The sequence below is a fragment of the Galeopterus variegatus genome, unplaced genomic scaffold, assembly GCF_000696425.1.
Source record: "Galeopterus variegatus unplaced genomic scaffold, G_variegatus-3.0.2 Scaffold456, whole genome shotgun sequence".
NCBI classification, from domain to species: domain Eukaryota; kingdom Metazoa; phylum Chordata; class Mammalia; order Dermoptera; family Cynocephalidae; genus Galeopterus; species Galeopterus variegatus.
The window spans coordinates 364,205-381,830 of NW_007726567.1; the positions used below are offsets into that span (position 1 = coordinate 364,205).

Genomic DNA, 17,626 nt, shown 5'->3' on the forward strand with positions numbered 1-17,626 from the left:
AAAAAAAAAAAAAAAAAAAAAAAAAAAAAGGGGCGTATTGTTTTAAAAAAAATTTTTTTTTTTTTTTTTTTTTGTCTTTTTGTCTTTTTTCGTGACCGGCAATGGATCGCAACCCTCAGTGTCGCGCCCGTACCGGACCGGGACCGGCAACGGGATCGCAACCCTCGGTGTTGCCCCCGCTCCTCGCTCAGCCAGTGAGCAGCCGGTCTGTATGTGGGATCCGAACCCTCGGCAGGAGCGCCGCCGCGCTTCCCAAGCGGCGCACTGTAGCAGTGCGCCACTGGGCCGGCCCCTAGAAATAAAATTTTTAAATCTACTTGCTTTGAAAGAAATATAAACGGACATCTTTTGCATACATTTCTTAACCACATAATTTACAAAAATGTTAAATCCATGGATATATTTTTAAGTGACTAAAGCACAAAAACCTGCACTGGATAGTATGTTTTGGGGAATTATGCTTATGATTTAAACATATTTTGTTCTTTTTGTTATTATCGTTATTGTCTTTATTGCAAATGAGTTGAATATAACATAGACTATAATATCTTTGTTAAACAAAATAGGAATATCTGTTACCTGAAATAAAATGTTACTAGTTTGCCTAAAAAGCATTATGTGTGGATATGAGCCTTTAGTATGTTAGTAATTCTTAGATTAAAAAAGAATTACTCTTACTGCTTTTATATTTTACCAGAACAATTATTTTTCAATGTTGCTTTAGTTTATGCTGATAGATTCACCCAGCATAGAGTATAAAACCGTCCGGTATATTAGAATCCATCAGGAAAATTAATCTCTTTGTTTAGAACACACACACGAATATAAACATATCTAAGCTACTACAACCTATACTTTTAAAGCATGCGAAGATGATTTTATACACCTAAGGAAAAATAATATGCTGGGTTTTATCAAAGCAATTAAACAAATGTTGACAATACACTTAGTCTAAGCTTCCCAGGAATATTCTTTTCTACCATTGCCCAGCTTTTGTATGAGAGCAGGTCTTACCTCTTCCATGAAGATTTTCCTACCAGCCTTGACGCACTTCCTCCTGTCTGAATCTCTGCAGTACTTATCATTCAAACCACATAATTTAGTACTTAATGACTTACAGTCTTGTACTATTTGCTGTTCTTTCAAGTAGCTTAGTCTTGCCTCTCTAAATAGATTTCATGGACCTTAACAGCAGGGACAATGGTTTGTATTAATTTTTTATTCTCTTTGGCTTTTAAACCTTATCCCGAAGCATAGTTTGTTTGGTTCCTTTCAACCTGTAAGTCAAGAGCTGAGGAATTGGAAAGAATGGTGTGGGGATTGGGGAAATAAGAGAGTGGTGTGGGGATTGGGGAAATACCCCAGAGTTATTCCAAAACCCAGGAATCCATGTCAAATTGTGCATGTGCATGTGTGTGTACATGTGTGTGTATGTACACTTAAACAAAATAGAAAAAGAGCTTCAAATTAGATACAGACCTTCTATCTTGTAGCATGCCTGTGATAATATTGTAATATTCAAAAAAAGGAGGTTGTAGAAATAATATGTATAGGATAACTCTATTTTGGTAAAAACAAAGTGATTTGGGGCAACTGATTTACTCAATCTTATTGACTTCAGTTTTGTCATCTGTAAAACAAGGATAATAATCACTTTATTGCCTTTTAATGAGTTTTTAATGAAATGATGTATAATAAGCACTTGACAAAGCTTTGGATGGTGGTTATGCAATCCTGGCAAACTCTCTGGGAGCTCGGGGGGCGGGGGTGTGGAAAGGTGGCCAATCGTCACTTTATTGCAAGTGGTTGCAGCTCCAAGGTGAGGTCCTGATAGCACAATCAAGAGGCAAGAAGAAAGGTCCTACTCCATGGAGGGGCCCTGGAGGGGAGGGAAACAGGGCTTACTAATATATATGTCCCCAACTTAACAATGCTTTCACTTATGATTTTTTTTTTTTTTACTTTATGATGGTGTGAAAGCAATACACATTCACAAAAAACCATGCTTCAGGTACCCGTACAAACACTCTGTTTTTCACTTTTAGTACATTCACTTTCAGTACAGTATTCAATAAATTACATGAAATATTCAACACTTTATTATAAAATAGGCTTTGTGTTAGATGATTTTGCCCAACTATAGGCTAATGTAAGTGTTCTGAGAATGTTTGGTAGATTACATATATTAAATGCATTTTTGACTTATAACATTTTCAATTTTCAATGAGTTTGTTGAGACATAACACCATTGTAAGTTAAGGAGCATCTCTATTACTTTTCACTTATGCATTTGGCACTGATATGGTTGTGCAAGCCTTTCTCCTAGATTTGGGGAACTCCTGGTAAACAGTTTAGTGGGACACTTCTATGTTCAAAGATCAACATCTTAGCCATTTTATAAACAATAGCAATGACCAAAATCTGTCTGAATCTGCATACCAATCTAACTCTAATTTGGTGCATGCTTCCAAACCAATGGAGCACTCATGATTTACTATGTGACGGCTCTGCCTGTCGTAATGTTACCACTCCGAAGCTTATAATCATTGCCTTTTTCTGTTTTCAATCCCATCTAGCCTAAATTCCAACAGGTTTTAGAAAGTGTTCCATAATTTGGCCTTATCAAGTCTTATTCACTAATGGTTCTCAACTTTATGCATCCTGGGATATCCTAATGAGTCTATTGAGCACAAGTTTATGGGCAAAACCAAAAGCAAGTATTTGTTAGATGGGAGAGTGAAGCCTCCCCTTTCAAGATGCAGTAGGGTATGGACAGGCTGAGGATAAAGGTAGGCTGGGGGGTTCTCTTTCACAGGCCTGAATCCCCTGATGATTAGAGGAGGCCAGGCAACTGAATTCTCCATATCCACCAAAGAGCATTGGTGGTGTGTTTGGTATCTATTGCTGCATAACAAGTTACCCCAAAATTTAGTGGCTGAAAACAACACACACTTATTGTTCTCAACTTCTATAGTTTAGGAATTCCAGAGTGGCTTAGCTAGCTGGGCAGTGGTGGTCCAGGGTCTCATCAGGCTTCAGTTAAGACGGCAGCTACAGTCCTCTGAAGATGTGACTGGGGCTGGAGGGTCTGTTTTCCAAGGCCTCTCACTCACATTGCCAGTGGATTTTAATTGTTCTCTACATAGGCCTCTCTGCAGGCTGCATGATGTTTAAAAAACACGAATGAAAGAGAGAGATGGACAGACAGACACTATTCTTTTGATAAGGAAGCTTCAAAGCTCACAGGGCATCACTTTCACCACATTCTATTTATTAGAAGAGGGTCAAATTCCTTTTGATGGCTGTGTCAAGGTAAGGGTATAAAAATAGGACTGTACCTTCCTTGCTGTATGTAAGAGGGCTGCGGCTCAGCCACCACTGCCAGCACCTGTACTAGGGATGGTCTTCCCAGCAGTGGTAATGACTCAGCGGGGATCCATCTGTGGTTCCCTTCCCTTATGACTGTCAGGTGACTGTAGGGTGCAGTATGTAGCCAGTGACCAATTCAGCAGAGTTTTCTCATTGGGTTTTAGAGCTCCTTAAGGGAAGGGACCATGCCCAAATTATAAGTGTACACTCACTCACTGCCAAATGACATGCCAGGACAGAAAAGACACCTGATAAATGCTTGTGGAATAAATTGAACTAACTTGGCTTATGTGTTGAATTCATGGTCCTGCTGTTGTGACTCCCCAGCCAACAGAACAAATTTATATACCCCAAATTGAAAACCTCTCCAGATTCACACTAATGTCTTATTCTGTGTACCATCTCGCCTTATTCTTCTTAAGAATTCTATCTTTTTATAGCCTACTTCAAATATTGAGGAAAATATACTACCAACTTAATTTCTCTTTTAGGTTAATTTTTAAAAATATCTATCACTTCTAGTAAAATTACAAAGATTTTTATTTCTCTTCATGTGCTTTCTTTTACCTATCTTCCCCAAAAATCCTTTCTTAAGAACTATTTTCCCCATTAGGATTGGGATTCCTAGACACCATAATTAGTATTAGATGCCATAATGAATCTGAATTCCTATTATTTATTTTGGTTATTCTTCTCTGGATCTCAATGTTTCCATTTCTGTTTCTCAGAAACAAATTGCTGCCTGAGTGACTATCACATGAATTAGGAGGAAAAAAAGTTTCTCCTGATATAAGGTTGTCTATATTAAAAAAACAACAAAAAGACCATAAAGGGGATTTATATAGAACGTAACACTATTTCATAGAGGTAGGGCTCTATTTAATAATAGCTAATGTTTATTAGGTGCTTATTATGTGCAAGACACTGAGTTAAGTTCTATGTGTAGATTATTTCATTTAATCCTCTCAATAGTCCTATGAGATACTTACTATCATTATCCTCATTTTACAGATGAAGAAATCAAGGCAATAAGTAACTTTACGTGTGTCACTCACCGAGTACACATTGAAGCTGGTCTCAATAGTCCTATGAGATACTTACTATCATTATCCTCATTTTACAGATGAAGAAATCAAGTAAATAAGTAACTTTACGTGTGTCACTCACCGAGTACACATTGAAGCTGTGATTTAAATCCAGACTGTCCCACTGCTAGTCACTATACTATACTTTTTTGTGAGTCTCTACTAAGTACCAGGCATTATACTAAGTGCCTTATATACATTACCTCAATTGTTTAATCCTAATAACATCCTATAATATAGGTACCATCACCACAGTTTTAGAAATATTGAAAGAGAGGCTCAAGAAGTTGAAACAACTCTTTCAATATCACATAACTAGAAGCGGACTCAATCGAGGGCTCCAGCATCAGAGGGGCCTGGCAGGAAACTGGCGTTGAGACCGATTGCCCATGAGCCCAGTTGAGTTCCTATTTGCAGGGAGGACGCTTGTAGTCCACTGGGCCTTAGGAAGTCTTCCTACCTCATCGTAGCAACTAACCACATTCAGCCCATCACCTTCCCTGTGAAAGGCCACAGTAGGCAGAAAGTTCATGAAAACAGACTATTGGCACCACATCCTAAGTATGGGTGATGTGACAGTTGAGTCATGTGAGCCATGAGCCTCTGGCATCACTTGGACCACACAAGAAATTATTGGGGACAGGGAAGAATGACAGACACACTGCTGATTTGCTCTGCACAAATATTGTGGGTAAAGAGCACATTATTTGTCTTAATTGTTTATCTTGTCACTGCTATGGAATATTTTTCAAAACCTAACCCTAATTCAATAAATTTACATCTTACTGAAAGCTCAGATTCTACAATGAGCAAGTAAGTGAAAATTAAGTGTAACCAGAATTTCCTTTGCTCAGCCTCTGAACCATCCAGGTTGGAATGGTTCAGCACGGCTCAGTTGTGCACCAAAGGAAGTGGTGTATTTGCATTCAGAGGCTGCATGGTGTGAAAAATACATATCTCTAAACCCAAGAGTCACACTCAATGCAACAAGATACTCATAATATAAAAGGCATTTGAACACTGATTCCTACTGGGAGATCAGATGATTCACGTCTCCATCTTATGCTTTTTTCTAGGTAAAGGCTTATTGTATCTCTCTCCTTCACTCTCTTTTTCTCTCCCTCTTCCTTCCTTTCCCTCTGTTTGCAACTGGTGAATATTAGTAATTTAAATTACTACATGTTAAAAGTCCTCTGTGCTTTCCAACATAAAAATGTAGCAAAATATATTTTATAAAGACTTTCAAAGGTTTTCTTGAAATATTTCAGCACTGATTACCAATATCTGTAACAAGATATTGTACAGAAAACTACAAACATTTTTATGGTAATTTCTGCACAGACAACCACCACCACAAAATTAAAAAAAAAAAAGTTATATAGCTAACGTGCTCAGTGAATCATTTAAATTGATTCATCAGATTTTTTTTTTGAGGACTTATGAACTTTACTAGTTCATGTAGAGTGGAAGTGGTGAGGAGGAACATAAAACCATGTAAGACACAATGTAATATTACACAAAAGTACGAATGAAAAATTTTAAATCTGTAGTCATTTCAGTCTTATTTTCTGGGCTCATAATTCCAATGTTCTCCACATCATGACTGGGTCCCATGGTTTATTTATAAATCGGTAGTCCAGATCACATGGAGAGAGAAATTGTGTGTGAATCAGGTTACGTATTTTTCTTTCCCCTTTAAGTATTTCCATTCATGTCCCTTTTGGCATTCTCCCTTCTAGTTGTAGACCACTGTGTTAGCAAACTTGGATTCATTTTCCAGCCAAGAACTACACACAAAACACAAATACCTTTAAGAATCTGCATCTTGGAAATTGACCGGTACTTAATTCTGGAGTTTATAGGCAGGCTATATGAGGATTTCATTTGAAATTGAAGAATTGACTCAAAAAAACTTACAGAAATATATTTTCAAAGCCACAGCTGAAATCAATGTCTGTATTTTCACAATGATACAGAGATTTTATTGGTACCTTAACCACCATTGGAATACTTTGACATCTTACCATTTGATGTGTATCATAAGATGTGACATCCATTAAATGGATTATCAGCCTAACACACTTTTCTGGCTCTATAGAATTTTTATTTTATTTTTTTTTATGTGTTTAGCTATGGTTATTGATGTGATAAAGTGGAATTTTAGGATTTCCAGCATAGAGAAAAGATAAATGTTGCATTAAGTCATGGATGAGAACTTAATAGATCGATCGTTTTTTAACTCTGTAACAAAGACGTCATAACCAGGTGTGAGTGACATGCAGCACCTGTCATCAGAGCTTTGGAGTGGAGCAATGATTCTGGGGCCACAGTTAACTCACCATCTCCTCCCCCTTCCTTTATTGTACATCTCTTTATTTCAAAGTAAGTGATCTTTCATTAGATCACAAGTTAATCACAGCCATTAGTGCTCTTCATAGAGAAGATTGTGTGGGTTGCTCCTGTGAAATGTACTGTTCCTCAGGATGATGAGTTAATTCATCTGGAACAACATTAGTTCATCAAGGTTTGTGGTTTATCAAAAGATCAAATGCCTGTAATTTTGTATGCCATCTGATTTAATGTCCACTTAGTTTAGCAGTTAGACAGCCATAGGCAGGTACAACACATGAATCCAATATTGAAAACTGGAGAAAAGGCAAATTCCTAAAAGGTTTAATGCAGGCATCCTTGCATGGAGATCACCTTGCTGCTTTTCTTTCCCTTGGGGAAACACATATCTAGATAATGCCAAATCTTATTAAGAAAAGCCTAAATAATATAAAACATTGCATGTAAATATGCCCATGGTAAAATTTATGTTTTAGAAGGACTTTTAATGGAAGAGAATGGAAGGAGTGGGTTGATTTTGAAATGAGATTGCACACATTCCTTTGGAAGGTTCTCATACCACATACTCAAATACAATTATAACAGTTCACAGGCAAAGGATCAATTGGCTAAAGTTTACTGATGACCTACTTTCTTTGTGAGCTTGACAGACCTTCTAAATGCTTTCAAGTTGGGTGAAAGTTGAAGCTTGATTTTCTCTTTATTTGTTTATGACTTTTTTGTAGTGACATTTTTTGATTGAGAGTTGAAAAGTCAGTCAGTTGATAGAAAAATATATATATGGGGAATATTCATGCTTTGCTGAAACTGATACAAAGTAGTATAAAGCTTTATTTCCAAAGTTTTTCTCCTTAGGTCTTCCAATGGAAGGGGAAAGGAGCTTACATATATGTTTAAATATGTTCGATGATGCCTGGTTAAACAAGCCAAATGGGTTTCTTTACTAAAGGATTTAGATTTCTAGGGTCTTAGGTATAGAGCACTTGCCACAATTATGCTCGTTGTGAAAGTCCAGGAGGGAGCTATCTTTACCTCAGTTGACCCTAGAACACATGTCCAGGGAATACCTGTTAATAATTCATGTTTCTTGCCATCAGTTTACAGGTAGAATGGCTGATAACAGAAATATCCCAAATGACCCTGAATATGATGATTGACTATTGAATAGTTTTAATAATAAGTACTGTGAGAATTTCAAGGAAGAGAGCCTGGAAGGCTTTGTATGAGCTTGATAAATGGAACTGTTACTTCGCCTACTAGCTCTATTGTTTCATCTCCTGCATGCTGTGAATTTCAGAGGTAAGAGAAGTGAAGGACCTGCATGAACACAGTTTAAGAGCCAACAGCTTCTATTCACATCTTCTGCTCATACCATAGCTAAAGACTTGTGTAGAGGAAACAAGCAGGTAATGGACCTGGAAAGATAAATTTGACATCAGATTATGGAGGAGAGTGGATTTTGGATTAGGGGCTTTAGTTTTTAGCACATTGGGATCCACTGGAGTTTTTGATAGTGTTGTTTTTGCTTTTTAATGTTTCTTTTTAGGTAAAGCAAAGCATTGTTATACCTTTGTTATTTCAGGAAGACTAATTTTTGGTGTAAAAATGCCACAAAAATTCAGGCAGGCCTAAAATGACAAGGACTTCCACTAGGCCAGTGCCAGTGGGAAGGTGAGGACCTTGTGGAAGTGACTTAACAGACTGATCAAGCCGATGATTGTTCATAGAAGACAAGAGGTAGAGAGGAATCCAAAATGTTGTCCAGTATGTGTGTCCAATAAAGAGCAGAGAGTTAGTACAGAAACAAACTGTGAAAGTGGGTAGAGTGAGGGGAGTAATATGGTGACATAGTACTACTCCAGAGAAGACACAGTGGCAGGAATTCCTATCTCTAAGTCCCCCAGAAAGAATTACCAATGCATCAATTTATTCCCAAGGGGAACAGTGTTGAATAGCCAAGTTTCCTGGATATTAAATACAGCAATTTCCCATACATTTAGCTATAATTAATTCACTCTTGCAAGGAAATTCAAAGGTAGTATAAACTATTATGAAAAGATGCTACTGAAGACGTCAGTGTGAATAAAACTTGATTCTTTTCTTAAGAATCTTACAATGGCCCTTAAGGACAAGATCATTACAGATGCACCTATAAGGTAAAGCAGGACTGGCTATAAACCAGAAGAGAAGCACAAATGACTTGGGGAGAAAGATGAGAAAGTCAAATCTGAGTGGCAAGAATCTATGGGCATAAGAAAAGGGTGGCTTTGAAGGATAGGTAAAATTTTATCCAAGATAACCAAGGCAAATGAAATTAGAGGCTGAACAACAACAATAATAATAACAATTATATTAGTAATGCCAATAACAAAAGGCTATTTTCTATTGACCATATGCTGTGTTCCAGGCATGTTTCTGAGTGATTTACATACATTGCCTCATTCAATTCTCAAAAAATGGGATGAGTTTATACTGAATTGTTATGCAACTAGAACCCACTGAAAACTTTTGAGGAAGGGAGTGAGTACCAACTCATGGATGGGAAGATTAAAAGCACGGAGCATAAACTAGTGGGTGGGTGAGTAGTGGTCAGAAGATCTGATGGGAGGTCAGAGCAGTAATTGAGACTGGAGGTCACTGCCACCCTGTAGGCAGTAAGCTAGGCATTCAAACTAGGTGAGAATGAAAGTCAAGGAAGGACCTGATACATTTTTTTTCAGCAGACATCTGTTGAGCACTAGTTTATGCCAGGCATTTTGATAGAATCTGGGCAATAAAAGTAAGATAGACTCCATTCCTGCCCTCCTGGCCCTTAAAATCCACCAGAGGGTATTGTACAGGATACATTTCCTGGCCTTGGTATCAAATATTGACCGAAAACTAGTGTGCGGGTGCATGTGTGTGTGTGTGTGTGTGTGTGTGTCTGTGTGTGTGTCAGTGTCCTCCTACCCCAGGTTTTAGGGCTCTGGAACTCAGTGATGTTCTGCCTCTGCCTCAGAACACCCCCTCTTACTGACTGGCAGAGAACAGGGTGGGTGGGACAGAACAAACTCAGTTGCCAGACAGAGACAGACATCTTTGAGGGTATTGCAGCTTGAGAGAAAATATCTTTTCTTAAAATTGTTCTCTTCCAAAGTCAGGGTAAGGATTAGGGCAACTGACATTGGAATGGAAGAAAGAGGATACAAAAATACTTTGCCATTCCCTAAAGCATAGGCCGGACTATCTTCTCGTTGTGCACGTATGTAAATTTACTCTAACCCGTTATGCAAACAGGAATACTGTGAAACTTACAGTATTTTGACCTGTTTGCATGAACTCAGAGCAGTTCACACTACCATTACCCAATTTATTTTTCCAACACTCATCTTAGGCTGATTTTATGAAACTTTCATGGAAACCAACTCAAAGGTTAAGTGACTTACCCAAAGGTAACCATCTAGGAATGGAGACCGGAGGAAAAGCAGGTCTTCAAACTCAGTTTCCCCACAAGATTATGAGACTAAAAGCACTCTTAAATAGTGTCGTAAAATAAGAAGATGACCCTGGAGTTATTGCATAATGTGCTAAATGCTGTCTTGAAAGATTGAATTAACTAAAATTAGTAAAATAATGAAAAATCAATTACATACAGAGTCAAGATTAATTCCCAAAGCATTGACTACCTTAGTTCTTTGGTCTGAAGTTAGGAAGAATAAAGGATTTGGCTTTTTGAGACTAATGATAATCATAATCCAAGTTATCGTCTACAAAATAAAAAAAAATAGTAGATTTTCCTCAGTGATATGAAAATACCTTCTGTGTGAACAATCACACTGGTATGTTATGCGTTTTTGGTGAATATTTGTAAGTTTTCATTAATGTTTATTCACTCATTATTTTTTTCTTGAATGTATCTTTTAATGCAAACACAACAGAGCATTAAATGTTTCTACATTAGGGGTATAAGAAAGAGAAAAGTAATAGTATTTTGTCTCTTTGTCTCTACCACAATTTTACTATATTTTATTAGAGTTTTTATCACGATGTTTTCATTGAAACTTGGTATAAATTTTGCTGCTGTTGTGCTTTAACCACTCACTGTAATAGCTTAGGACTGAAATACATCAAAATAGCCCAACAAAAAATATTTTAAATATGGCAGCCTTAATTGGAGTTTAGGAAATAAATCTTTGAGTATAATAATTTATTCACTAGAGCTGTTGTTTCTGCAAAGTATTTCATCTTAGTTTGCAAAGAGCTGCTAGTCATTACTAAATATATGTAAAATCGAAGGAAAAAAAATTTCACTTTCAGTCTGGCCAACTGTACTATAAAATACTCAACTGTTAAAGTCTTCTGCATTTTTTAAAAAAGATCAGATAGCTGGTTAGACTTTTAATTAGTTAGACTAGTTAATTAATAAGAAGAGAAATAGGTAATGGTTCATTGGGGAAACTTTTTTATCACTGTGTCTGTTTTGAGGGATCAATCCCATGCTGTAGGGACAATAACGGGGTGCTAATTCTGAACACACATAGTGCCGTCCTACAAAGACATCAAGATTTGTAGGAAATCAACCCTCCAGCAGTCCTGGCAAGCCAGACTGACCCCAGCAAATGAAAATAATCAAAAGTAATTAGAAGCGTGCTGGACTACTCCTCGGAGAGCCGAGCGGGAGAGTAAACATGCCTGAATCCTCGAGCCACTGCAAAGGCCCATGTCTGAGCTGTTAGGTGCCCTGACCTTGTCCACATAAAGATGTGATTTATGAAGTGCAGGGCACAGCAGCAGGGCTTCTGTCTTCTCCTGGAGAACCAAATTACTGAGGTGGAGATTAACATGCTTTCAGTTGGGCCCATTTCCAGACCAAGGGAAATTTTTTATTTACATTTTTTTTACCTTTAATTTCCTCTTTTCTTTTTTAATAGCTCTTCCCCCCCCCCCCAATGATTTTTTAAAAAAAAGAAAAAAAAAAAAAAAAAAAAAAAAAAAAAGGCAGAGTCTATCATGAGTGACCAGAAATCTCTCTCCAGAGCAGTGGTGCTATGTTGGGAACTATGCACATTCAGAGATTTTTTGTTAGTAAACTCATACTGCGCTGGACTGTTTTGCTGGGTCTGCCTGTGTAGCATCACAGAATTCTTAGGGAGCCAAGCTTGTGAAATACTTCCCTGATTTTTTTTTAAAAAAAAAAAAAAAAAAAAAAAAAAAAAAAAAAAAAAGGCAGAGTCTATCATGAGTGACCAGAAATCTCTCTCCAGAGCAGTGGTGCTATGTTGGGAACTATGCACATTCAGAGATTTTTTGTTAGTAAACTCATACTGCGCTGGACTGTTTTGCTGGGTCTGCCTGTGTAGCATCACAGAATTCTTAGGGAGCCAAGCTTGTGAAATACTTCCCTGATTTAAAAATACAAATAATGAAAATTAAACAGAATATTACCTGTGATTTCGTGGCTTTTTGATCTAGCTTCTCGTGCCTAAATGTGATGCTTCATTACAAGACTTAGTCTATCAAGTAAAAAGATTTGGGAGAAGAAATTGTGGGTGGTAGACAATTTGGAGGAGAAGGAAGACAGATAAATTGGGAGAAATATTTATATACGAATCAGTGGGAAGTCTCTTTAGTCCTAAAGACATACTTACTATTTTTTCTTATCTTTGTCTCAGTCAGGTTAGGTAAGATTTTGCGAAATCCTATTCTTACATGGAAAAGGAAGCATTGATTTTCTTTTTAAATGCACATCAATATCTACACATGAAGCTGATTTAATTAGCAAGCAGTTATTGTTCAGCCAAATGTCAATTTCTGAGATTACTTCACGCTTCTTGACATGAACTGTATGAAACAGGATTTAACAGGATCTCTATGAATGAAACTGTACTTGAGAAATGTAAAAATGCACTTGTACATTCCTGAAAAGCTACAAAAAACAGTGTTAAAACAAAAATGTCAGGCTTGGAGTTCAGTGTATATTTAGCCACCTCAAGAAACCCAAAGCTGCAGAATTAAGGGAACTGTACTTAGGCTGAGGTTATAAAGTGCCTTCCTCTATAAACTAAAAACATAATGTCAGGGTGAATGGGAACATACTTTATTAACTTTATGGTATTGAAAACTGCCAGCAAGTTGTCTTGTTTTTAAATATTGTCCTCTGCAGAGTGTTACAGTGCTGTTTGTCCACAGGAAGCCTATTAAAAGTGGACAGTGCAGTCATTTCATCTGGCTTTGGCTGGACTGCTTTTCTTTCCTTTAATGATGTGCTGGAATGTACCATGCCCATAGGGTCTCCATTAGCAGAACTTTTACTTCTGGGACGACCATGAAGTATAAGGCTTAAAAGAGGCATCAGTTTACAGTCTTGTGGGAATCACTTGAATACTGGAGCACTAACTTCTTACTGCTTTAACTAATATATTGACTTATTTTAAATAAACAGTTACACAATGAAGGCAGAGCCAGTGGCCTTATTGGAAATCTTTGGGCTTTTTAAAGATTCTACAATCCACACAGCTGGGGGAGGAAGGAAGGGGCCTGAAGAGGGTTTATGCCCTTTTCAAACCAGGAAGAAAACACATTAACCTCTCCCACCCCAGCCCTGCCATCAGCCATAGGAGGATCTTTACAACTCCCAGAAAATTAGCTCACACTCAAACCTCATATTTTCAATGCCCTTTCTTGGTAAACAACAATTAACAGAACAAGAAAGAAAAAAAACAGTAATTCCTTCTGGAAAAAATGTTTTAAAAATATGATTCTCTTTGTAAACATTGCTGATGAATCGCAGTATTTTCTGCTTTCCCCAAAGCTATACATTTGTTATAGTTTGTTCTCTCTTTCCATCCCCTTAATATTTAGATCATCTGTCCTGATACATGTTTGCAAATTAAAGCTGGTTTGAGATTACAGTAAAACCATTATTTTTAATAGCCCATTTCAAGGGCAGTGCTAAACACTGCAGAACACAAATGTTACTGATTACTGCTGAGCGGACAGCGGCTTTTGCAGATTAATTTGTAACTGGGAACTACTGTAAACAGATTTCACTAGAAATCCCAAGGAATAAAGGGAATTGGTGGTGGTATTTGGCTCCTTGTATTTATTTATTGTTTTAGAAAGCTCCTGATGGAAAGCAAGCTAACTAGGGAGAAAAGCAAGCTCCCTGCAAAAATCTTTTTCTCTAGACTTCTCTCCTGTTCTGTTTTACTTCTGATGGGGGGAGGTGGGTCAGGTCTTCTCTAAAAGGTTACTATTTAAACAGCAAGAGGCCCCTTTCATGAGAAATCAGACCTGTCTACCTACTCTGGGATTTCAGGACCCTATCTTTAAACTTCGAGGTGTGTCAAGAAAAAGTGGAGTGAGTCTGCCTTTACGTGAAGTTATTGTTATACGCTTATAACCAAAGGAGAGAGGGAGTTGCTGGGAAGAGAGAGAATGCGAGAGAGCTATTGAGATTTAGTGTTTTGTTTGTGAGCCTCTTCTGCCAGGGTCCTTCTGATGATTTCCCTTAGTTTTTCTCACAATTTATCCGGAGGAGAACAAGGCTGATGATAATGATAATGATGATGATATTAGTAAAATAACAATGATAATGATGAAATGAATCCTCCATCCCTCTAGATAAATATTCCAAGGTCTCCGAGAGGTAGTGTTACTCGGTTAATTTCATACGTAGAAATAGCCTCAGCTCAGGCCGGTGTCTGCGGATGTGGGTTGCCGTGTGCCCGGGTCCCAACATGAGGTTTGGGAAGGTGCGGGCTGCCTCCCAGGGCGGAGGGCACAGCCGGGTTGCCAGCGCCTGCTGGGCGGCGGCGGGCTCACCTGGGTGGCTGGAGCCGCAGGCGCCGCGCTTTATTTCGGGGCGCATCGCCATCTACCGGCCTCCCGCCGCACCTGCAAGTATTCAGACCTTGCAAGTCGCCCCGCCTCCCACACCCGAACCCAGTAGAAGGAAAAAAACTCAGAGACCTTTCCACGAAATCCTAATTTAGCCAGGACCTGCCGCTGATTCCACACGACCTTTTGTTTATACACCGACGTTTCCTCCTTTTCAAAGCAGCTTTGTAAAGGGCAAGAAGGTGGGGGCTGCAGGGCCGGGGCGGGGGGTTGAGGCGTTGAGCTCTCAGACCCCCTGATCAGGCCGCACTGTCTGAAGCAATCGGTTCCCCAGATTACTTGTATTTAATACACAATGCATCATAAAACAAATCCCTCATCCTGACAGGAAGAAAATAGAACAGCTCATAGCTCGAGCCGGTCCAATTTATGGCTAAATTAAAAAAAAAAGAAAAAAAAAAAAAAAAAAAAAAAAAAAAAAAAAAAAGAAAGAAAGAAAAAGCTCCGACAATAGGCAAGTTGAGGAAGGGCAGGAAATCAATGGCAGCAAACTCGGGGCTCTTAAAGGTTCTCAAGCGCCGGACTCTATGGGAATATCTGACCGGGTTTTAGGTTATTTACAAAGGATTTTTCCTGTCCTACCTACCACTGCTGTGCGATTTTCCCTCAAACAATGGCCATTATCTGAAATAACAGTTCAATGTCACAGATAACAGGCCACCGAAACGAATTAGTCACCACCTCTTGTCATTTTCTCTCCCCCACATCCCTCCCTTTTGTTACTATTTTTGTTTTAAAATCAGCCTTTTGGGGACAGATAGATCTACTAGATTAAACGTTTATTTGCACTTGGAGAAAACAAAAAGTGGGTGGCACTTGTGTTTTCCCTGTTTGCAAATAACGTTCAACCGTAAGCACACTGTCCAGCCCCTCTCTCCACCTCTCCTTTGCAAGTGTGCCTCGACTCGCTGACTTTGCCTAACACTGCATTGTTGAGTTGGGAAGTTGGGTTTTGTCCATTTGTTTTTATGAATAGAGTTTTGTGATAAAAAGCATTTATTTCCGTTTAACCGGTGGGTTTGACTAAATCTTCCCAGGTTGGCTATAAGTAAATCTATAGATCCTTTTATTTTGCCATGCATTCCCTATATTCTTTCTTCCAACGTCATTTCTGTAATGCGTTAATACAAATTGACCAAATATGTATAAGAAAGGTATTAAACCTAGTGTAGTACCGATCACTAAATGGAGCATTTTATGATGATAAAAGTTTTAAAATAATCTGAGTTGTCAAATTGCTTAATTCCACTTTGGGGCGTTCATGGTGTTCTAATGAATGTATCAAAGAAAATGGCAAAAACTCACCAGACAGTCGTCAATCTCTTTGAGCCCACATTCACAATATGTTATTTGGGCGAGTTATATGCAGTGCTTCAGATTTTTAAATTTCTCTTTCTAAGAAAAATATGATTTGACAGTTTAGCACGCCCTTCTGCTGACCTAACTTTAAGAATGGAGGGAATCAATTAGAGTACAAATTTCAATTAAAAAATTTAAAAGATGCTTAGCAGAAAACTGGAAATGTATGTGCCAACTGTTCACTCTTGACGCTACAGTTTTCTGAAAATTTCTAAACGAATTCTGTTTAGTAGACGCTGGTCCCTTTACCCTAAGCCCCATTCTCGCCCCCTCCAGCGCTCCCACCCTCCCCCCATCCGGCCTCGGCGCACACACCCTCACACCCCTGAAAGCACTTCACCCCACCCCAGCCGTCCCCACCCCCATCACACACACACACACAAACACTCACACACTCACACACACACACTCACACACACTCACACACACTCACACACTTACACTTGTGCTTTCAGGACATCGAAACAGAGGATATTTCCCAGGGGAAAGAAATCCTGCCTGGCGAGATCTCCCCATTGGTTGTTTACCCGGAGAAATCTACATGTTTAAGGGGGATGGTGCATCCATAATCAGTCTGTCCCTATAGGACTCGGGTCTCGGCGACCTTTTTGTGACCTCTCCCGCCAGAGGAGGCTGCTGTCACTTTAAAAATTACTGAAGGAGGATCACTCTAGGCGGCGGGAGATAGCTCCTTTTCTCCCTCGCCCCGGGTTCTTTCTGGATGGCCGAGCAGAAAGAGACAGTTCATGAAATAGAAACCCGGCGGCTGAGCTTGGAGTTGCGAAAGGGGACGATCCCGTGAGGATCCGGGACCAGGGAAGGCGCTGCGGAGGATCGGAGAGGGGGCTAGAGCTGCCCTCGCCCCCCCAGGCCCCCCACCTTTTCACACTCTCCTCCTCCTGCCGGTGCCCCCCACCCCAGCCCACCCCCCAGGAACTAGGGAAGAGAAGTGGAAGAAGTTTTAGTGGGTTTCAGATAACTTTCATTACACATCGTGCTGATAAGAGCAAGAGAAAGTGAGAAAAGAGGGAGGTGATGTGAACCAGAAGGAATAGCTCTGAGCTCATGTAGGAAGGGAGAAAAAAAGCCCAAACACACCAAACTCGGGTCACCCAGACGACAGAAGACTTCATTTCTGGTCTTAGAAATACACTGTTGGAGGACAATAAACCCGAAACGCGTGGTCCCGGAGAACAGATCCCAGAGACGGACAAAGTTGTCAGAGACCCATTCGGAAATCGAGACGCCAGGCTTTTTTTTTTTTTTTCTCCCCCCCCATCTCGAAACGTTGCTCGGGATCGTTTGAAAGGATTTTCATGCAGGAGCGCTGGGGGCTGCTGGTTATTTTGTTCTGTTTATTTGAATTCTTCTGTGATTGCCTTTTATTGCTGAGTTGAGGCCATAGAAATCTTAAGGTAAGAGAACTCGCTGGAAAAGTCTGGCGACGTGCACAGGCTGTCACCGGGACCGTTTCCCGCCGTGGCACCCCTCCGCCGCGCCCCCGCCCCAGCCCGGCCTCCCCCGGCCGCGGTCTCGCCGAGCCGGGCACGTCTGTGCGCGGCGCAGCCGGCGATTTCCTGGTTCCT

At 39.5% G+C, this 17,626-nt stretch overlaps 1 protein-coding gene across 2 annotated transcripts in view; it reads left to right on the forward strand.

Annotated features, from left to right (window-relative positions):
* Positions 1-17,626, forward strand: part of MECOM (MDS1 and EVI1 complex locus) — a 301,600-nt gene that overhangs the window by 219,770 nt on the left and 64,204 nt on the right. The gene's annotated exons all lie outside the window — the stretch shown is intronic.